The sequence below is a fragment of the Talpa occidentalis genome, unplaced genomic scaffold (genome assembly GCF_014898055.3).
Source record: "Talpa occidentalis isolate TD23 unplaced genomic scaffold, MPIMG_talOcc4v2.1 talOcc4.9, whole genome shotgun sequence".
NCBI lineage: Eukaryota > Metazoa > Chordata > Mammalia > Eulipotyphla > Talpidae > Talpa > Talpa occidentalis.
Window position 1 is genome coordinate 62,243,919 of NW_023605305.1, and position 24,483 is coordinate 62,268,401.

Here is a 24,483-nt window from a genome sequence, read left to right on the forward strand (position 1 = left end):
AGGTTCACACCTCATTAGGTGCTTGTTACCACCTCATCCCCACCATTCACATACCCCTAATTTTTTCCTTTTTTTGCGGGACCCTCATTGGTGGCCTGGGAATGAACCAGCGCTGCAGAGGCTGCAGGCAGCCTCACAGCCCAGTGCTCCACTGCTGAGCTGCCAGGGGAGGCCCACATACCCATAATTCTTCATTATTATGCCCCTCCCACTTTTGTTCTCACTCCCAAACTCCCTCTAGTAGCCCCAGTTCTACAGGCATATTTCCAGAGTTTATTCTGGTTTAGTTTTGTCAGTTTCCTTTGTGTTTTTGTGTTGTTATTGTTGATGATCGTTTGTTTGTTTTCTCTATATTCTACGCGAGTGAAATCATCTGGCATTTGTCTTTCTCTTTCTGACTACTTTGCTTAGCATAATCCCCTCCATTTCCATTCATGTTGTGACAAATGGCAAGAGTTCATCTTTTTTATGACTGAGTAGTAAGTATTCCATTGTGTATATATACCACATCTTCTTAACCCATTGCTCTGTCAATGGGCATTTACGTTATTTTCATAAGTTGATAACTACCAAGAACACAGGAGTACACTTATCCCTTCAAGGGGTTAAGACGCAACCTATGAAGCTGTCCACAGCCTCTGCAGCACAAGTTCAATCCCCAGCCAGGGAGCTACCCACATGGTGCAGCAGACCTCTCCTGTCTTGCCCGCTGGTCCCCTCGGCAGTGTATTTCAGTCAGTCTGCCTGTTCTGCTCCCCGCTCTGTCTCTGGTGAATCCTCTCACTCTTCCACACATCTGACCTGTACCCCCATTCTTGTATGCATAAATAAATCTTTTAAAAAAAATTAGTGATTTTGTATTCTCTGGGTAGATACTAGGAGTGGAATTGCTGGATCATATGATAGATCTATTTTGAGGACCCTCCATACTGTTTTCCAGGTGGACTGCAGGAGTCTACATTTCTACCAACAGAGATCAGGTTTTGAAGTCACCCAGATTTGTCTTGAATCATTGCTCTTACCAGCTGAATAATTTTGAAAAAAATCTTCCTGACTCAGTTTCCTCATCTGTAAAATGAGGGTGATACTACTTCTCTCACAGGACTGTTGTAAGGATGAAATAAAATACTGTTTATGCAGTCCCTGTCACCCAATAGACATTCAAGAAATCAGCTACTCCCTCCTACCTCTTCCTTCTTTCCCTTCCATCTTTCTGTTCTCTCCTCTTTCATCCTTCCCTCTTTGCTCCTTTCTCCTTCCCTCCCTCATCCAGCACAGGCACAGCATCTCTACAAATATTACCATTTTAGTCCTTGAAACAACTCGTGAGCTAAATGGTAGTATATACTCATTTACAATGAGGTCCAGAGTGAGGACTTTATAAACTAGGATCTCCCAGCAGGCGACTGTCCCAGTGAGAATTCAAATGTGGATCTGTCTTTTTACACGGGGGAAAGGAAGATTAAAGCTTGGGGGAGGGGAGCATCTGACCAGCCTGAAGGTTTTCAGCTTCGTTCTTTTTTTTTTTTTTCCCTTAAGATTTATTTAATTATTTATACAAGCACTGGGTACAGTCAGAAGTGCAGGAGATTGAGAGAATTCACCAGAGCCAGAGCAGGGAACAGAACAGGCAGACTGACGAGATACACTGCTGAGGGGAGCAACGGGCGGCAGGAGAGGGCTGCGCACCATGTGGGACCTTTGCCAGCGGCTGGGGATCGAACTGGCGCTGCAGAGGCTGCTGGCAGCTTCGTAGCCCAGCGCTCAACCACTGTGCCACCAGGGGAGGCCCTTCAGCTTCATTCTTTAGCTGTTCCACTGGGGACAGCTGAGAAAATTATCCAAATCATGTTAATGAGCATTTGAGTACTGGAGTTTCTCTGAGGGAAGAGCATGAACAAAAGTTCTGATTGGGACAGGCAGCCAATTGCTGAGATCTTTATCTCAGCTGATACCACCAAGAGGCTCTGGGCGCAAATTATTTACTCAGTTGCCTTCTCTATGGGGACGTGGGGCTAATAAAAATTAACCACCTCGCTTGTAGGAAAATGATTCTATGCTTTTTGACAAAGGACTTTCAAAACCATCTGGTGCTCAGTGGTTCCCTTGCAGAGGCCATGGTGAGTACTGACAGGGCTCAGAGAGAGCCTGAGAGTGCGGAAGGGGCCTGCAGAACCTTGACGTTTCCAGAGAGGTGGGTCTGAATCTGAGATGGACGGCTAATGCGCTTGGGTTGCTGGGACTCTCAACCTCAGTCTTAGTTCCTCTTCTAGAAAATGGAGTTAACAGAATTTTTATCCCAACAGAGGTATTATTAGGAGGCTAAAAAAGAAAGATCTAAATAAAGGACCCTCAGCAAATTTGAGGATCCTGCCTTTAGAGCAGTTCTCTGTGGGGAAGGAAGAACAAATGCAGTTCCCAAAGAAAGGGAAACTTATTTGCATCTCATCTTTAGGGAAATGACAGCTTCCCAACTCTAAGACTTTAGGATTTTCGTTGGTAAATCACTTTTAGTGATGGTTTTTTTTAAGTGGTTTTATTTAGTTGTTCTTTTCCTCCCTCCCACTGCCCTATAAGTACAGATAATCTGTTTCTTTTTATTCTTTCTCACCCATAATTCCTTTCTTGAGCACTGTGCTCAGTGTCTCTCTGAGTGACCTCATTTAATAATAACAAACAAGTTATCTCATGTATCTTCTAACAATTCAGTGAGACAGGTAGAATTGCCATCTCTACTATATAGTGAGGAAATCAGCTCGCAGAGAAGTAAAGAAACAGGTCCAGAGGCCAGAGTAATAAGAGTTTTAAGAAGGAGAGTTAGGTCTCAAACACATATCTGTCTGATTACAACATGCTTTTAACATGATTGGGGTCAGGAGCCCTTTCTCAGGCATCTTGCAAGCATGCAGCTGATAGGGCTGGGCAGCGAGTCTGTTTAGGATCCACTCACTTCTTCCCAGAGTCTGATGTCCCACAATCCTACCCTTCAGAAGCAGGTTCAGAGCTTCATGCTTTGGTTAGTTTTCCCAAAGCATCAGGAGCATGGCTTGACAAGACTGCACTTGAGTTGTCACTGAGTAAAGCCCTTCTCCCCTTATCTGGCCTGTCTTTGCTCCTTCCCCTTGTGGCCTATGGCCTCTTCTTCATCCATAGATCTGTCTGGCATACAGTAAATACTTGTCCTGGACCTCCTGTGTCTATGGCCTGGGCTCTCACTGCCACCCCCTTCTCCCATCAGGGTGAACTCCTTCGTGTGGCAGTTGGGACTCCTCATGAACTTAGCTATTCTCAGATGTCTAAATGAGGGTGCTTTCCATGTCTTTGCTTATGCAGTGCCCTCTATCTAGAAAGTTCTCACCAGTCTTTTCCATCTGAAATCCCCCTCTCCCTTCAAGAGTCAAATATCATTTCATCAAAGCCATCTCTAGGACTCTCATCTGTCCACTTACATCCCCATTTCCAGAAAAGGTAAGGAGTCTCCCTAGGTCCTTCCAAGGAAATCTAGACCACAGGGAAAAGGTCAGTCCTAGCACTTACTATACTGCATTGTCTTTTTTTCCATGAGCTATAGCTGCGGGAGGTGATGGGGGGAAGGTGATTTAACTAACACCATCATTCCGATTTTGGATTAAATGTTCACATCATCTCTTAGAGAGGACGTCTCTGATCTTTCCATCTTATCAAGGTCTCTCACAGATTCCCTACTTCACCATCATGGTATCCAGCTAAGACTTTTAGTTTTCAGATAGATCCTATGGTTAGGGGTCTGGTTCTTGTCAGATGCTGGAATTCTGATCTTGGCTAGTAATTTGTTAGCTATGGGATTCTGGGCAAACTGCCTCATTTCTGCAAACCTCAGCCTCCTCACCTGTAAAATGAAGTTAATGATGATACCTTATAGGAGAGTCTCCAAGATTAAATAATATTTTAGTTAGCACAGTGCCCACTACAGAGAATGCATTCAAGGTGATGACTACATGCTTGTTTCTCCTTTTAGGATTTTTTTGTCACAAAGGAAAAAAACACATGTTTGACTTTTTCCTGGTTGACTTTCCAATGTTAAATCAGTATCTGACACAGAACAGAATCGATGATTATTGGTGGACTGTTTGATAACTGAGAGAGGCAGGGCTCCTGGGAGCCTCTTCCATAACCTGGATGCCTCTACCACAGCAGGGCAGCAACTAAGCATTAAACTCAAGTCACCCGCCTGCATCTGAATCCTCACTCTGGTCTCATTGGCTTTATAACTCCTGGCCAATTGTTAATATAAACCTTAGATTCCTTAGGTTGGGTGATAATAACTCCCTCTGATGGTTAGTGAAAAAAAATAATATTATACCAGTTCACATAACAATATTCATGTAATGGGCTTGGGATATGGTTGGTATGTGATTATTGTTAACAACCACTATGTCATATTGAATAAATAATTATGTTTTCTATCGCAAGGTCTGGTAATTGTGTGTGTGTCTGTCTGCCTCCCCTAAACTTTGAATTCCTTGGCAGGGTCTGCATCTGCCTCATGCATGTGCATCTTGTACCTGGCACAGATGACAGATGTCAGTACATTTATCTTTAATACATTGTTTTTCAAGGTAACCAGGGTGAACATTTTTATACTATATTTAAAGATAAGACTCTGAGGCATGAAGAGATTAAGTGTACTGCCAAAATCACACCATGACTTTAGGGGTCATGCCAATTCTTTGAGCTCTGATCAGCCGCAAGGAGGCTGCTAGTAAGCTCTTTCTCACTCCAGTCACAGGAAGGGGAGAGTGGTTCCTCATTGGTAGTGTGGCTCACAAACCCAGCGTCCAGAGCCTACATATCCTGGGAACCCATTTCACTCTAGAGACAATTCAGGAAATACATCAAGATTCATTAGCTCATTCTCATCCCCCTGCCACTTCAGCCCTGAGTCCCAACCCAACCAATGTAACGAGAGGCTCCAGCAGCCACCTGCATCCCCCTCATCTGCCATCATGCAAATCCATCCTCTACATGCTGGAGTCGTGATTAAAACTCGTCATTCTCTCTGCAAGTCTTGGTTGTCACGGGGTTCTGAGATCCACCTCTACAAACACTCATCACCAAGTTCCTTCTCCCATGAGTACTCATGACCACAATGGGATTCAAATCAGTCCGATTTGTCAATATCTATTACATGATCATAAATTACACTTGTTGAGCACTGCACATTCTTTTTCATTCTTATGCCATGCATTATGTGCTGGGACTGCGCTGTCAGACTTGGTCCTACTCTCAAAACACTCAGAAACTCTAGAGGAAACTAGGAGTATGTAACTATTGATACTTTAATACTACAACACTACTACTACTATTACTACTTCTACTGCCACCACCACCACCACCATTACTACTACTAGCTACCATTTATTGGAGGCTTACCATACACTAAACCCCCTTAAATTCCACCATACCCTATGAGATGTGTTGTCAAATATAAACATGAATAAAACAAACCAAAAAAAGTTCTGTTCACCAGAGCTAAAAATTAATAAACAACCAAGGTAAGTGTATTGCTTGTCAAGCAGAGGAAAGCCATGTCACTCAAGAAACAGATTTACCTGGTCTGCCAGATCAGAAATTGAAAGGTCTGTGTGGTAATGGCAAAAAGAGTGAGTTCACCACATAAGGCAAGACTCTGCACCCAAATGTCTGGTTGACTCAGGAGTTGGATTACTACTTTGTTATCACACTGGTGCAGATCACAGATCCTCAGAAAAATTTTCAGTGAGGTCCCACCTACAATGCATCAGGTGTCCAGTGGGTCCAAAGCCAAAGTGCAGGTATATCTGTATGTGCATGTCCTAGGTGTGGCAATGATTTTCAACAGTTTGTTTCCTATGTTTGTTTCATAGAAAATGAGACTGAAGCTCAGACATTAAATCATTTTCCCAGGGTCTCAAAATTAGAAGAAATAATATTCAAACGCAGGTATCTGATCCCAAATATATCCACTCAGTCACTCAGGATAAAAATAGAAGTGTGTGATGTGGAAACACAGAGAAAGGAATAATGAATTCCAAACAAGGAAAGGAGGTTCCACAAAGAAGGTGGCATTTGAACTGAGGCATGAAGAGAATTTTCCAAAGTGGGAAGCAAAGAAGGCATCCAGGGCGACAAGCAGCAAGACCTGAACACAGAGGCTGGCAGGGGATTAGGGAGAAAGAGAAAGTGTGGTGTGGTCTTCTGTCATCCAGGCCAGTGACATCTGGCCTCTCTCATCCTGAAGTGAAAGGTTGGACTTGGTGCAGTATCATAACGAAGAAAGTTACAGCCCTTTGGAGGCTGTTGATGGAGTTGATAGCTTGCTTCCACATCCATGATTCCATTTGATCTCATTGCAACACTGTCAGTGTTATTTTGCAGAGAAGGAAACTAAGACTAAGTCAATAGAAGAGATTTGCTTACTGTCACTCTGTTAGATAATGGTAAAGGCAGAAATTTGTTTCCAAATTCCAGCATCCTTGTTGCCCTTCCAAGCAGGCTGTCTTAGAGTGATCTCCACGAGTAGATGTAACCAGCCAGACTTTGGCCCTAGAATTTGGGGTTGACACTGTTATACAAAGGCCTGTTGCTCACCTTCAGGTCCAGAAGTCATGACTCACAGTGTGTGTCTGTCAAACATAGTATATTCTAGGGTTTTCACTGGAGGGTGATGACCTGGAGGTGGAATACATTGGGCAGGGGCTGACATGGGCTCACCCATTTGGCCTTGATGCAAAAAAGGTAAAAGACTCTTCCTCTCCCTTTCCCTGGACCAAACATAGGGCATTTGAGAAAATTTCATTGATTTAAGAAAAATTCATTGATTTCCCTAAAGTAGAGAGGTGGAAGAGGCTCACCTGGTGCCAAGCAATTGCCTTGGAAACGGGAGGAGATTCTACATGAGTCATGTATTCACCGTCTTGATGTGTGCCCGTTGAAAAAAATCACTTCTCTGAACCTTGATTTTCTTACCTATAATTATGAAAAGTCAGATAAAACCTACAGAGGGGCAAGATATTAAGAACATGGCCCTTGAAGCCAGGTTGCCAGGGCTCAAATCTTGCTTCTACTCGCTCTGAGATCTTGGTCATTTACCTAACCTCATTGTGCCTCAGTTTCCTTTATGTAAAAGGAGGATAAAAATGATCCTTTTACCTTCTAGGTTGTTGTGAATATTAAATAATTAATACATGGAAAGATGTTCGAACAGCCTTTCAAAGAGCTGTTTCCAGGGTTTAATCAAAATAATAACCTTTTCAGTTATAAGACCTTCCCACAGAACCGCTCCTTTGTCTTTGGTGGCAGTCTCTGAGAAGAGTCCTTTCTTAGAGCTGAATTCACTGAGATTCAGGGAAGCCAAATGAGTTTTCTAAGATCACACAGCTGGTGAAAGACAGAAGGGAGTATGGGCCCAAGTCTCTCCCCCCGCAGAGGCAGCAGAGCACAGGATGGTAGACCCAACCTTACCTCCTGGTGAGGTCTCTTTCTTCCTTTCTCCCACCCAAGCTGGAGAATGTCCACTTAATCTAAGCCTTTACATACACTGTAAAATGGGGAAGACCTAACCTATTGGTAGGATTTATTATTCTCTTCCATTCTTTCCCAAGCAGAAAGGGGGAAAAGCTGATCTAAATTCTCGTTACTCAAAGTATGGGCCACAGACCAGCAAGATCACCTGGAGCTTATTAGAAATGCAGGGTGGCAGATCTATGCAAACAGAAACTGCATTTTAGCAAGATCCCCAGGTGATTTGTAGGCATATTCCACTGGGAAACACTGAAGTGAAGGATGTGAGAGTGTTTGGTAAACTGTAAAGTCGGGTGCGCAATGTTATAGTGATTTGCTAGAGATGAGTAACAGCGCCTGCCAAGCTCAGAATTTCCACTCACACAGTCATTGCTGGCCACTTGCTCACAAGGAAGGAATGAATAAGAAAGAGATGGATGAGAGGCATTTCCCTGATTAAGGTGATTCCTGGGAAACATACATGTTTATTAATGTTAAATTAATTAAACAAAGAGGCCATTAAGCTGAGGTGGTTCTAAAGCTTTGGCAACCTCTGTAAGCAAACCAAAACCCAAGCCTGTAAGGCCTCAAGGCTAAGGAATTGAAAACCTAAAGACAACCAAGCACATCTGGCCAATTAGCCTTCCCAAATAAGGCAACTGCTTAAGCTAGAACCAATCAACACTTTCCATGCTTTGCTCCTGCATCTTCTCTGTGAAAGTCTTGCCCCTAATTCCTGCTGGTAGAGCACTCCTAGCCATTTCTGATTTGGTACTGGCCAATTGGAACTGATGTTTGCTCAAATAAATTCTTAAAAATTCTAATATGCCTTGGTTTGCCTGTTTTTAACATTAATATCTTACATAAGTGTGGTATATCTGATACAGCTGAATCAATATCACATTATTTTCACTCACTGTATTAGGGTTCACTCTTTATTTGTACATATTATGGGTTCAGACAATGAGTAATGTCATATTCCTATACCAGCCACTACAGCAGTTCACAGAAGTGCCACTGACTTAAAAATTCCCTCTGCCCCACCTATTCATGTATCTTCCCTTCCTCTAAACTCCTGGAAAACACTGATCATTTCACTGTCAAGTACCCTTTTGATTTACTAGAAATTAATTCTTCCATGAAGACAAGGGTATTTTTCAAAATGAGACTGATACAAATTAAACAATTTGCTCAAGGTCATGAAGCTAAGAAGGAAGGGGTAGGTTTCCAAGCCCTGTCTAACTCCAAAATCTCTTTCCAATATGGCCAAGTCCTTTCTTGGGTTTCCAAGTCCTGTCTAACTCTAAAATCTCTTTCCAACATGGCCAAGTCCTTTCTTATTAGGGGAGGAAATACTAAATTCCTGTGCTGTAAGAAGTGCCCAGAGGTCTTAGTGACTGTGTCCCACTATGGATCTTTCTGTATGCATGCCTGCCTGCGTGTCTCTCATGTGCACAACTGTTAAGGGCAGGCAGGGAGAGAGGAGCTATCTATCTGGCTTACAGTAGTTCCCAAACATTACCAGTAGGGACTTCAGTGAACTTGCAGGTGAATTTCCAGACTTAATCTTCCCAGGCCAGCTAGTTCTGAACCTCACTCAAGTCAGTTATGATTTACAATTGGGAAGGCAGAAATGCTAATAACCCTGACAGGACTTGCTAATTATCTCTTAATCAACTGCTAATGGCATCCCCTGCCAGTCCTGGGTAGCTGTTAGGACTCCAGGTGCCTAAGGCTAAAGGGAAGCTGGTTGTTCAACTGCTACTGGCCTTGAAAATGGAGGAAGGTCTTGGAGTAGGGAGGGGAAGTGTCTTCATTTTCCTACTCTGTCTTTTTGTCTTGATGTTTTCTCCCATTCATGATGGATTCCAAGGGAAGCTAAGGAGCGATGCAAAGCCAGGAGCAAACAGTTAAAATGCAGAGGGGGTTAGGCAGTGAACAATTACTGAGGACCTCCCTGATGGTCTAGGGGTTAAGATTCAGCACTATCACCACTATGGCCTGAGTCTGATCACCAGCCAGGTTGCTAAGCCACATATGCCACAGCAGACCTCTCCTGTCTCACCCGCTGTTCCCCGCAGCAGTGTATTTCAGTAAATCTGACTGTTCTGCTCCCCACTTTGTCTCTGGTGAATCCTCTCATTTCCCACCCCCAGTACCTCTGACCTACACACCATTTCTTCTATGCATAAATAAAATCTTAAAAAAAAAACCAATTACTGAATATATAAATATCAGGTATTGTGCTGATACTTTTTTCCTGACTCTGTAGGTCATGGTTTTGGAGAGAAAAAATGGCGATGAGAAAAACTGAATTTGAAGGGAGATGACTCTAAGGAATAAGTAAGAAAGAAGTCTTGCATCAGAGGCAGCTTCATGCTGACAAGAGAGAATAGGAAGAACACAAACATTTGTAGTACCCATTAGCCATTTGGATTTCTTCTTTGAAGAAGTATCTATTTAGGTTTGTGCCCACTTTTAAGTCAGGTCATTTGTGATTTTGGCACTGGAGTATAAGAGTCCCTTATACTTTATGGTTACTGACCTCATATCAAATATATGATTTAAAAATATTTTTTGCATTCCATAGGTTGCTTCAAACTCTGTTGATGGTTTCCTTTGCCATGCAGAAGGCTTTTGGTTTTATATAGCCCCACTTGTCTACTTTAGCTTTTGCTGTGCTTTTAGTGTCACAGCCAAGAAGTTATTGTCAATATCAAAGTCAGGAAGTTCCCCTATGTTTTCTTACAGGAGCTTTACATAAAGTCTTTATCCACTTCAGGTTGATTTTTGGTTATATTGTGAAACTGGAGTCCAATTTCATTCTTTTGCATGTGAATATCCAGTTTTCCCATCACCATTTTTTTTTAAAGATTTATTTAGGGCCTCCCTGGTGATGCAAGGGGTTCAGACACAACCTATGAAGCTGTCCACACCCACTGCATCATGAGTTCAATCCCCAGCCAGGGAGATACCCACATGGCACAGCAGATCTCTCCTGGCTTGCCTGCTGCTCCCCTCAGCAGTGTATTTCAGTTGATCTGCCTGTTCTGTACCCCACTCTGTCTCTGGTGAATCCTCTCACTCACTACACCTCTGGCCTGTACCCCAGTTCTTGTATGCACAAATAAATCTTTAAAAAAATAAATATTTAGACATATAAGAATTGGGGTACAGGCCAGAGGTGTGGGAGGGTGAGAGGATTCACCAGAGACAGAGTGGGGAGCAGAACAGGCAGATGCACTGAAATACACTGCTGAGGGTAGCAGCAGGTGACTCAGGAGAGGTCTGCTGCGCCATGTGGGTCGAACTCTTGTTTCAGTGGCTGGGGATCGAACTCTTGTTTCAGTGGCTGCGGATAGCTTCATGGGCTGCGTCTTAACTCCTTGCACCCCAGGGAGGCCCACCATCACCATTTCTTGAACAGGCTATTATTTCTCCATTCTGGGTTCTTGACACCCTTATTGAAGATCAATCACCATAGATGCATGGGTTGCTTTCTGGGTTCTCAATTCTATTCCATTGGACAATGTGTCTATTTTTATGTTTGTACCCTATTGTTTTGATTGCTACAGTTGTGTTAATATAATTTGAAGTCAAGAAGTATAGTACATCCAGCTTTAATAAACAGCAAACTGTAATTTAAGGGTGCATTGGCTACTCAGGGTCTTTTGTGGTTCCACCTACATTTCAGGATATTTTTCAATTTCTCTGAAAAATTACATTATCAAAAAAAAGTTTGATAAAGACTATATTGAATCTATAGATCACTTTGGGTAGTATAAACATTTTAAGGATATTAATCATTCCAATCCAGACACAGGATGTCTTTCTACTTATATTGAATCTTTTAAAAGTTCCTTTAACAGTGTTTAATAATTTTCTGTGTACAGGTTTTTTTCTACTTCTTTGACTAAGTGAACTTCTAAACATTTTACTTTCTTTTATTGGCAATACAAATGGAATTGTTTTGTTAATTTCCCCTTCAGATTGTTTGTTGTAGATTTTTGTATATTGACTTTATATAATACAACTTCACTAAAAGTATTTAGCAGGCTTCTTTTTTTTTGAGTCTTTTGGATTATTTACATATAGGATCACGTTGTCAGCAAATAGAGACATTTTTACTTCTTCCTTTCTCATTGGGTGCTGTTTGTTTCTTCTCCTTGCCTGATTGTTCTGGCTGAGACTTTATACTACTATGTTGAATAGCAATGTTGAGAGTGGACGATCTGGTCTAGTTTCATGCCTTAGAGAAAACATTTTCAAATTTCCCCCATCAATTATTGTTACAGAGTGGTCCCCAGGAAAGGGGGAGGTTCCAGGTTTCCTGCCCCACCCAAGGAATGATGGAACTGAGCAGGGGGAAGAAGAAGCTGGAGAGGAAGAGTGGAAGAAGGGAGGAAGCAGGATGGAGAGCCAGGAGACTTGGAGGAGGCACATGGAGCAGAGAGACACATGAAGAAGCTGAGCTTGCTTCTCAGCCTTGGACTGGTTGAAACAGATGTGAGGAGAGACCCGTGGGGAGGGTAACAATACCAGTGTTTATCTTGATTTTGCTCCTTCTGACCCAGACATGCTGGGCCTCTTCTGCCCTTTTCCTATGGGTTCCCACCAGGAGGTGGCTTAGACTTATGAGAGGCTTTTGGGCCTCAGTGCCCAGCCAACCCCATTTGGCTGGACATTTATCCACTTAGAGGGTGGGTAACCTCGGGTGCTTGATTTGAAAACTTTATTGTTTCCCACTCTTCCCCTTTCCTGTACTGCACACTAATTGCATTAAAGTTCCTTTCCATTGAAGGTTTTACACAATAGAGCATGTTTTGTCTTGATGTGGTGGATGACATAACCTATAGAACAGGCAGGTTTGGGAGTTCTGGGGTGTCCCTCTTCCTAAACTGTAACCTTATGATGTTAGTTGTGGGTTTTTCACATATGACCTTCATTGTGCTGAGGCAAGAGTTTGGCATTATTAAAACTTAGAAACAGGGAGGAGGGAGATTATGGAACTGAAACTTCTGAGAAGGGGGTAATCCCTGACTGCTGCTGCTGTTTGAAGTTGAAAGGAAATGTCCTATTGGCCTGGGACCCAAATCTCAGAAGAGGGAACTCTGCGTAGGCTGAGGGGTCAAAATGAGGCCAGTGCTCTGCGCATTGGAAAAACTATAACATGACACCCTTACTGAAGATCAATCACCATAGATGCATGGGTTGCTTCTGGGTTCTCAATTCTATTCCATCGGACAATGTGTCTATTTTTATTTGTACCCTATTCTTTTGATTGCTACAGTTGTGTTAGGAACATCAACTGATGTTCCGAAAAGGAGCCGCCAATTTTAGGGTGAAGAAACACTGCCCAGGAACACAAAGTAAACTAGATGCTATCAGGAAGTATCTGTTCCTTCTTTCCTCTAGCTGGAAAATCTCCTCTTTCACCCACTGTGGCAAAATTTAATAGGCAACTAGCTAACCAAATGTTGTTTGCATATTCTAGACCCAGCATCTCAAAGAACACTTTTGGTAAATTTAGCATCCAAAGACCTGGTCTACTGCAAATGAGTCTAAATAGCTTCTCTGTTTGCGGTCTTACTCCCTTGAATTAATATCTTTCTACCTCTAATCCATTCTTACTACAGTTAAAGTGATTATCTTAATACATAAATCAGATACGTTTTTCTCTATTTAAGTCCATAATGGATTTTCATTTCACTTACCCTCTGGTTTCCAAGGTCTACTTGACTGTAAGCTCTCCAGGCTTCCCTGACACCATCCTTCCTCTCAATTACTGGATCTGGGCTACAATGCCCTCTTGGAGTTCCTTGAAGTCACTGAACTCTGCGCCACCCCAAGTCTCCACACCAGCTTTCCCATGGCATTCAATGTGCTCCCCCAACACTTAGTCCAGTGACTTTTCATCCTTTAAGGCTGAGACTGGTCACACCATCTTTGTTCTATACCATTCAACTCTAAATTAAAACCCACGTGCTATTATTCTAACTATGTAATTTATATACTCCTAATAATTTAAAGCACTTCTATCTTTATTTAGTGTCTATCTTGCCCACTAGATTTTGAATTTCATGAGAGCATAAATTCTGCCAGGTTTATTGTCTCTTGGAAGATGCTGGGACTGGAAATTTTAAATGTTTGTTGAAGGCATGTGGAGGTTTCTGCCCAGACTTCACACTGATGAGAGTGTACTATTTATTAATCCTAATCCCAGTGCACATTTAAATATCTCAAGGGTAGGACCATATCTTGTATGCCTAGCACAGGGGTATGTTCTTTTGTCCAACAGAGATGAGCAGATGGCCATTTCTAGGCTGTCTGGATCCTTCAGTTTCATGTGAAAGTCTTTGGTCTGGAGGGGGTGATGGTTATCTTAGTAGACACAAGCTGGGCATGTCAGAAACTCAGCATTACTACTTGCACTACCCACATGCCCTTGTGAAAGCTGCTGATTCTCACTGTTTCCTCACCTCTAAATGGTAATAATAATAAGGCCTTCCTTGTAGGGTTCTGGGGTATACTGAGATGTTTATATAAAGTGCAATAGTAAATCATGAAACTAGTGGAGCTAACTTCAAACTCAGCAACTGTCTAATCTTTGCTTGGACATACAAGCATGCAACAAACATTAGCACCTGCCTCTCAGCTAAACATTACTTGTAACAAGGAACTGCCCATATCTTCTTTCAGCCTCTGCCAAAACAGAATATATTATGCAGTGTCCCAAGAAATAAAATCCTTATTTTTCAGTATCATCATTCAGACTTTAGGTTAACTCCTCTTTGTTCACCTCACTCCCAAGTATAAAACCCAATTCTTCTGCAAAATGGTTCTGACATGTTAACTTAGATTTTTCAACTGCACTTTATCTCACAAGTCACATCTTAATTCTCAGCTACGTTTTATTCTGGGCTCAATTTTATTCCCAACACAAGGTAGATATACCCTCTTGCTGTCAGTGTAAATAGCCATGGTAGTCAATTTCTGCTGCAGATACCTCTGTTGCAATTCCTCTGGCTTTTCTAAGCCCACCAGACCGGCTGTTCTGTCGTTTGGTTGGTTGGTTGAGTATGGCAGAGGCTATTATTCACCAATACAATTTTTCCCTTCCTTTTCAGAGTTCTGGAACTCCACTCCTTCCAAACTTTAGCTAGTCATATTTATTTGACTGCCTACATAGCAATTACATTTTCCAGTTCCTTTGCAATGAGGCGCGGTCCTGTGGTTAAGTCATGGCCAATGACATGTATGTGTAGTGATCCGTGAAGTTTCCGTGAAGTTTCAAACCTTTCCTTAAAAGGAATCTGCTTCCCCTTCATTTCCTCTCTCCAGATTCCCACATACTAGAAGGTGGGGTGCTGGTAAATTACTTCAACCATGGAATGTATTTGGGGTACACAGACCACAGCAGGGAGTGGTTTAATAGCAATTCCTTACAAAGTCAGTGCTTTATTTTAGAAAAAAAAAAAAAAAAAAAAAGATATGCCATTAACCTGAATTTAAAAAAAAAAAAAAAGATGTATGATGTCTTAGGAGAAGAACTCATGCAGAGTACACGAGTAGACAGGTGGAGCTGAAACTGAATCTCTCCATAGCCCACCTCTTAGCTACTACTGCAGGATTATTTTGCATCAACTGAATGCAAATCACTTCAATTAAGCTAAAACCACCAAATTATTCTTTCATATTGGCTTCTCCCTCATGTTCATCCCTGCCCCTTAGTTAAGTTCTGGATAGTGCTTCTGATGTTAGGACTTTGCCTCTCCTGGATTTTTGGCTCAGCCTGCATCTTTGACCTCAGCATTTCTCAAGGTCTCAGACAAGGACACCTTGTCCAGAGACAGGACTGCGGAGAGGCCCTGCAGCGATGTGGCCCTTCCGCTGGTTGGTGCTAGACTCAGGCTTTGCTTGAGTCAAATTGCCCCAGTCTGGGGATGTGTGCAGATCAGTAAGAGCAGCCAACACCGTAGACTCAGCCTTTTCCTCACAGACACACCAACAGGGATGCTTTCATCTGTTTCATCTGAATGAGTGTGTACAGGGGTTGAATTAAAATTCTAAACATCTGGGCTGGATAAAACTTGTATAAGCAATTTGTACTCAATCATAGGTGATTCCCTTCTTCATAACATAGCAGCCAACGTTTGACTCATTCTAGCACCTGAGCAAATGGGAACCGATAGCTATGGGATTCCCAAACATTTCCCCTGCCCCCGAGTTTCTAAAGATGCCCTAGTATCACTGGCTGTACTGGTTTTCCCACCCTTCTAATCCCCAAATCCACTCTCAAATACTCTTAGAATATGATTTTGGACCCAGTCCAGGGCTGTTGGACCTAATTCTCTGACAGTCATGCTTGATCTTGCTGAGCAACATTGAACTGCATTGAGAGATTAATGTTCACCTTCTCTGCTGTCCTGAACCCTAGACAGGACACTTAGGAGCATAGAAAAATAAGCTGATTGGCCTCCCTAGTGGTGCAAGGGGTTAAGACGCAACCTATGAAGCCCGCCACAGCCACTGCAGCACGAGTTCAATCCCTGGCCAGGGAGCTACCCACATGAAACAGCAGACCTCTCCTGACTTGCCCACTGCTCCCCTTAGCAGTGTATTTCAGTCGATCTGCCTGTTCTGTTGCCCACTCTGTCTCTGGTGAATCCTCTCCCCACCCCACACACACACCTCTGGCCTGTACACCAGTTCTTGTATGGATAAATAAATAAATTTAAAAAAAAAAAGAAGAATAAGCAGAGGTTCTACGAAGACCATGAGCTGGAGAAACAACCTGAAGGCATGAAAAGAATCCTGTTCTGGGAGTCCAAAAACAGGAGTTGAAGCTCTAGTTCTAATACAGGCTGTGTGAACTTTTGCTAGATGATTCCCCACTGCTCCTATTTTCCAGCAGTGGGAATCCTGAAGTTGGGTAGACAAAATAAGACCTTTTCAAATGCTAATGTATATACAAATCACTTGGGAATCTTTAAAAATGCAGATTCTGATTCAGTAGGTACAAAGTTGTTCTGGGATTCTGCATTTCTAACAAGCTCTCAGGTGAAACTGATGCTGCTGGAGCATGGACCACAGTCAAAGTACAAGTATTTAAAAAGTTCCTTCCAGCTCTTTCACTCTATGTAAATCATACTCCTTTAGTTGCAAGAATATTACCTTCAGTGGGTTGAAATACATACTTACCCACACATTTGTTACATGACACGTGTATTTAAAATTCCTCAGCAGTGTATTTCAGTAGATCTGCCTGCTCTGCTCCCCACCCCGGTCTCTGGTAAATCCTCTCATTCCCTGCACCTCTGACCTATACCCCAGTTCTTATGCACATAAACAAATGCATCTTAAAAAAAAAAAACAAAACACAGAATGTATAAGTACTTTGGTAATCCCACCCTACCATTGTGAATGATGTAGAGTATTTGGTGCTTTGCTATTTTGCTCCTTTTTGGGAAGGAATTAAAGTTTCTTCTCCGCTCAAAGTTATTTAATATCTTAGTGTAGTAAGTGACAAGGTAGTCAGTTTGGGCTTATTAGGTGGAAGAACAGAGTACTTTATATTGATTTTCAGATAAGAATTTAGATTTTATGATGATTTCAGAAAGGGACCTTTGCAGAACTAGAGAATAAAAACAAAGGGCCAGAAATTTGGTTCGCTGGGGCTTTCCAAATAGGGACTTTCTCCTCCTTAATTTCTCTGTAGGGACATTGCCTAGACATTAGGGGGAAAGTTTGATATATATTTTCCCTAGAAAATGCCCTGTGACATCAAGGAATGATCTAATGGAACCAAGAAAAGAAAATTGCGTCAGCAATGGACTCAGGATCTGGATATCTAGAGTAGAATCCTCGTAGTCCAGGAGGTTAAGGTTTTATCTCCTGACACCTTAAGGACACAGACAAGAGGGTTAAATGCAAACTCTGGCTCTGCTGCAGTCTTTTAAGAACAGACTCCTGAGCCAATATTTAATCCTAACTGCTGTTAGGGTTACAACTAAATTATTCAAAATGACTGTTCTTGGTCTGGTACCTCTCCTCTCTCTCTAGTCTCTTCCTTAACCGTTCTCCAAAAAGGTGTTGTGATGCACTTACTAAAACAGTTTCCCCTAAATGAAGCTTTTTATTTCTGGGATTTTTTGTAGGTTGTTTCTTCTTCCTGGAATACACCGCTGGTTCTGTCATCTGTTGCCCACAATTTCACTGATTTTCCTTCCCTCATTTCTTCTCCCACCTCCACGTGGAGCAGAGTGGTTCCTTCTTTTCTTGGCATCTCCGACCAGCCTAATAACACTTCTTACATATTGTAATGCCATTTTCTGTCTTCCACATTATACTGGAGATCCTTGAGCACATATTCTATGCTGTGCAAGATTTTATCTCCTTTCACAGCATTGAATATATTCATCAAATATTTACTGAATGAATGGAGGTCTAAGAAATTCAAATCACTCAAGGAGAATTAAGATGATAATTACCAAAGGTGCTTGCATGGATTTTTTGTTTAATGGAAGATTTACTGATAGAGATAGAATAATTGATTTATTTACTCGGTAGACAAATTTTGAGAAGACAGTATGGTGCAGTGAAAGACAATGGACTTAAGTTGAGAAAGATCAAATCCCAAGTCTACGATTTATATGTTGTCCATCATTAGGCAAGGACTTGTCTTTTTGGAGCTCCATCCCCTTCAGTGGGGAAAGAATGACTCTCATCCTCACTAGTTTAATGAGATAATGGGCTTGAAAAAAAAAAAAAAAAACCGTAGTGAAATGGGTAAAAGGTGAAGCTTATGATGATGATGGATTATTTAAGGGAATTAAGGAATGAAGACACCAAATGACTGTCACCAGTGCTGAGGATGGCTCCCTGTACAAGTTAGGAAGATACTTTGTCTTAGTTATAAACCTCCCCTGACCCTCCCCTTCAGTATTCTGTTTTGGGCTAGGACTCTACGGACCAAAAGCCTTCTTTGCCAGCCTTCTTTTAGGCTCTGCCTATGAGGGATGCTAGAGAGAGAGGCTTTAAGACAGGAAGAGGAAGAAGAACTTGTTCCTTCCTTTTGTCTTCCAGTTCCTGTACTTGTCACCCCAGCCTCACTTCTTCACCCTCTAGAAGCAGCAGTTCCTTTAAGCTGAATCCAGCTGGCAGTTTTCCAGTACAGTAAGTCATCAGTAAGTCCTCACTAAAATTGATAGGTTTGTGGAAACTGACTACTAGCAAAATGGCAAATAAGCGAACTAATTTTACCATAGGTTAACTGATATAACAAGAGTTAAGTTCCTATGGTATATTTCTGGTCACAAGAAGATTACCAAATTTCTAAATAAAGACCCAAAATATTCCTAATATTAAACTCATTTGTAGCTTTTCCTTCCTTCTCTCTCTCTCTTTTTTTTAAACATTCATTTATTTATTTATACAAGCACTGGGTACAGTCAGACTTGCGGGAGGGTGAGAGGATTCACCAGAGTCAGAGCGGGGAACAGAACAGGCAGACTGATGAAATACACTGCTGAGGGGAGCAGTGGGCATGGCAGGAGATGTCTGCGTGCCATGTGGGACCCTCGCCGGCGGCTGGGGATCGAACCGGCGCTGCAGAGGCTGCAGGCAGCTTCGCAGCCCAGCGCTCAACCGCTGTGCCACCAGGGGAGGCCCTCCTTCCTTCATTTTCCAAGTCACTTACCTGTTCAGGTTCACAGGTGGACAGAGCCTATCCTGGCAGCTCAGGGGCAAGGCAGGAAACCACTCTAGAGAGGACACACTTTCATCACAATGACCCCCACCCCAACCCCGTGTGCGCACACACACACCAGGCATACCAATGAACCTAATGTATACATCTTTGGAAATGGGGAGAAAACCCATACAGACATGGGGAGGGCATACAAATCCCATACAAACAATGACTGACCAGAAGCCAAGTTTTCCCACATTAATAGTAAAATGAGATGACATTGAATGAAACCACATTATCTGAGGTCCCACTGTACTTGAAGGAGCAGCCACATTGCATATCCCTGGAGACACCAGTATTACCTACTTGCACTCCCTCCTAAGGGGTCTGCGTTGTAGCACCCCAGAGTACCTTTTCCAGGCTCAGATGCCTTTGTGTCACCTGAGTAACACACCTTTGTGTGTTCAGTCCTCAGGCTCCTCCTTCAATGTTTTACATGTTAATCATTCCAACCTTTTCCTTTGCTTCCCCAGTGCTAGAAGTGGTAGCTGCTTCCTGCCATTGTTACCTCCTGTTACCCTTTTTGCTATTTTAGTTCTTTAGCACCTAGTTAACAATTCCTTAGATTAAAATCTCTTAAAATAACTGCTGCATTTTCTCTCAACTGTACCCTGAACCAATAGCACACACTGACATACTAGGCTAGATTTGAAGAAGAAATATGAGGAGAATTTGGGTATAATGAACTTAGGACATTCCGGTAGTCCTTCATAAAGACTACTTGAAAAATTCTAGAACATTCCCCCGTGAAAAGTCTGTTAAGATGGTGCTCACTGATCCCTACCATCTGGTATCCATGGTGGATTTGACTGGATGGCACTTCTAAGAATTGCTTATAAAAGACTGCAATTTCCATCTTAGAGGGTTTCTCTTAGTTTGCTCACTTTGGTTACAAGGTGAGGGTTTCTCTTAGTTTGCTCACTTTGGTTACAAGGTAGGAAGTTCTATATTGGGAACCACATGGTGTGGAACCAAGGTCTGCCAACATATGAGAACAATTGAAGTAGGTTACCCCTCTCCCCCAAGTCTCAGTCTGTCCCTCAGATGAGACCACAGCTTTGGCTGACCACTTGGCTATGACTTCATGAGACACCTTAAGTCAGAGGCACCCAGCTACACCTCAACCAGGCTCCTACCCTATCCAGTAACAATAATAAATGTTTGTTATTTTGATCCACTATGTTTTGGGGTAATAAATGTAGCAATGGGTGACTAATAAAATTCTTTTTAGTTAGAAACTATGGAAGGACAAAAGGAAACATTTTTCTGACTTTATTTCCTTTATCAGGAATATGGAAAACTAAATTAAGAACTGGCAGTGATATATAATTTCACTCAATTGAATATTCATTTAATTCCTACTATTTCACTTTCTCCAAGCCGTGTTTCCTTTTTTCTGTGAAAAGTGGAGGGGAAAGTGGAACAAGAATTGAATTACATATTCCTCAGGAAAATTTAGGCTCTAATTTACCTAACGGCAGGCCCTGAACTAAGTATTAGATGAAGAAAAATTACATTTCAAACTCTAGGTCTCATTTCCAAGAAGCTTATGAGTTAGTTGAGATGACACGTACTTTTAGTAACCTAGGGAGACCAAGACTAACAAAGATCCTTCTTTGCAAATAGTGTATTTGTCACAGTAGGCTAACTCCTTTAAGAGGCAAGCACAAACTATCACTGCTTTATCGTATAAGTTTTGTTTTTGGCCTCTGGGGAGGGACTGTGCTCTGCAAACTCATTCAAGAACTAGGAGCTCATGCCCACAATATCACTCCTAGATATCTACACAAAGGACATACTACTTCAAAACAGAAAGAACACTTCCAAAAAGATATACGCACTCCTATGCTCACTGCAGCACTATTTACAACAGCCAAGATATGGAAACAACCTAGTTCCCTAAGAATGGATAAATGGATGAAGAAGATGTGGTACATATACACAATGGAATACTACTCAGTTACTAAAAAAACAAAAACAGATGAAATCTTGCCATTTGCAACATGGATGGAACTAAAGGGGATTATGCAACGTGAAATAAGTCAGAAGAACAACAAATACTAGATGATTTCACTCACATGGAACAAAAAGGAAAAAAGCAAAGGAACAGACATAAACAAACCCAAAAAACCCCAAGTTCTTAGATTCTGACAGCAGGAACAAGAGATGGAGGGGGTAAATAGACTGGTAGGAGGATTGCTGGTACTTTGGTGGAGGGCATGGTGTAGTAACATACATGGTGTAGTAACATACATTTGAAGAGGTGTGAACTTACTTGCGCTCCCAAAATGTACAAGGTATTGTAAACCAACATTACCTCAATTAAAAAAAAAAATTAATCAAACTAAAAAAAAAAAAATCAGGAGCTTAAGCCCCACCCACCTGTGGCTCTGGCCTCTTTTGGGTGACTTCAATGAATACCTGAGGATGGAGAAAAAATAATGGACATTGGAAATGATTTTTATGGCCTTTTATAGCCTTGGAAGTGTATTCTGGTTTTTTTTAAGATTTATTTATTTATGCATGCAAGAACTGGAGTATAAGTCAGAGATGCGTGGGGTGAGAGGATTCACCAGAGACAGAGTGGGGAGCAGAACAGGCAGACTGATTGAAATACACTGCTGAGGGGAGCAGTGGGCGAGACAGGAGAGGTCTGCTGCTCCATGTGGGTCAGCTCCCTGGCTGGCTGGGGATCGAACTTGTGCTGCAGAGGCTGTGGTTAGCTTCATAGTGCTGTGCTTAACCCTTTGTGCCATCAGAAGTAAGTGTAAGTGTATTCTATATGCACTTACACAGTGTAAGTGTAAGTGTATTCTATATGCACTTTTTTCTATATTCCCTTGGCCAGCACTAAGTGATGTGGAGCAAAAGAACTATGGATGCTGGGCAATGTGTGCCCAGGGAAGAAAGGGGAAAATTGGGGAAAAATTGCTGTGATGAACACACAGCAATTTCTGCCACAAACAGAACCAATTCTCATTAAAATAGGTAGAAAATAAATAGACTGGAATGATGTTTGCATAGCCATTGCTACTGAATAGAGCTGTGCAGGTTGTGTCCTGTAGAAAGGCACCTGAAGGAGGGGAAGGGAGGGTGAGTAGAGGCAAAATTCAGCTTGGAGAAGATGTGCTTCTTTCTAATGATCTTTAAGGAATGCATACATAGGTGACATATATGCTAGGTGACCCTGTGCCCAACTCACAGAATGAATGGGAAAACAAAAGCCTGAGAACTCAATATTAATGTAAGAAGTTAATATAAGGACTGTTTATTTTGGATGTTGCTGATTCTGTCATACCAGATATCCACTGCTATATTGACAAACTGTGCTGAAAATTCATTATCTCCCCAGATGGCACAAGGTAGATATATGTGGGTTCTTGAGACAACACAGTCCACATACCTGCTCTGGTTCATACACTAGGTGACACAGAGGCTGCATTTTTAAGTGGGACTCAAAGTGGGACAGAGCAGGAGATGTGGGGTGCTGTGTAATCAGCACTGCCCTTTGGGCAATATGTTTTGGCAGGTGTGATGTTGAAGATAGGAGGGTAGGAATAGTTTCTCTATGAATCTCATGGCTTGCCAGTCTGACTCTAAGTGAAGGAGAAAGGGAATTAAAGAAGGAAAGTTGGATAGATATGTCTTAGACTTCAGTGCAGTCCCAACGAAAGTTTGGCCAAGTTGTTGGAAGTCTTGAGCCAGTGTTGATGATCAGAGGAGTCCCCTGTCTCTCGGCAACTAGTTTATCTTATTATCACTGGTGTGCTCAATTGCTGGCTTCGTGGATCCGGTTCTAATGCTCAGTTCAGTTCAGGCTCATTCAGTTTAGGGAGTATGGCTCAGGCCTTAACGCAGTGATGGATTTCAGAGCCAAACCGAGAAGACCTTCGTGTTCCATGCCATGCTCATGGCCACCATAGCAACAATCAGAACGCTCTAATTAGCAAGCAGAATCAAGCCTCCTCCACTGTCCCAAAGAATAAGGGGGGGATTTCTATTAGCTTAGTAATATGTACTATTCATGCAAAGGTGAGTATTGTCATCAATCTACACATCTTTAACATCATTCATTTTATCAATAAAATCCTATTTCTCACATCTGTTTCTACACATCTTTAACATCATTCATTTTATCAATAAAATCCTATTTCTCACATCTGTTATGCTGATTAATAAAACTTTTGGTGTTGAGTGGAGTTCAAGATAACTGAAATGTTATCCATAAATGTAGCCTCTTGACTAAATACCCCTGACTAAATGATACTAAATACCCATGGAGGATGTTTTCCTGCTTAATGCAATTGGATATCCTAGGGTATAGACCAAAATAAACTAACACAGACCTACAGAGCTCACTGAGTCTATAGACTGAGTCATGTTAAAGCAAATTGGAGATGACATAATATAACGATACTCGTATATGGCAAAATATGGCAAAATAAAGGTAGAGCAAAAATGACTAAATTCTTGGAAATATTGAGCTACTCCATGTGTAAGCCCTAGAACAATACCACAAATAGTAGATGTTGTTGTTGTTGTTGTTTATGTTGTTGTTGTTCTTATTATTATTAGTGGTAGTTATTTGTGAGGGTAGTAGTAATAGTAGTAGTAGTAGTAGATCTCATATATTACAATTTGGTAGAGTTTCCTGGCATTATGGAAAGAATTTTAGATGCTATGGGACAACCAGGATTTCCTCATCTCTCTTTGCCAGGTTATGAACAGATGTAAGCAGTGGATGAAGTTGACTGTATCTGTGGTTGGAAAAGACTGTCTTTTCCAATGTATTTAACATACCCAGGGTGTGTATGGACAGGTGGTTGGATTAAGTGATTGAGGGCTACACCCCTGACTGTGCACAGGTGTGCCATAGGTGGAGAGCTGGGGAAACACCGATCCATTCAAGTAGAACCACTGATTGATCAGCGTTGGTGTGTCAACATAACAATGAATATTTACGCACGGCTTTGCAATTTGTAAAGCATTTTCCCATGATGCATTGTGCATTGTCTCATTTAATCTTCATAACCCTAATAGGAAAGTAGTATTTTTGTCCCCAGATGAAGAAATGTATGACTCAGAGATTAAGTGAGCTTCCTGAGGCATACATAGTCATTCATGGCAAAGCCTGAATTGGAACCCGTTCTACCAACTCCCAGAGCTCCGTTCTCCAATCCTGTGCCACCGCTAGTTAATACTGAGGATACAAA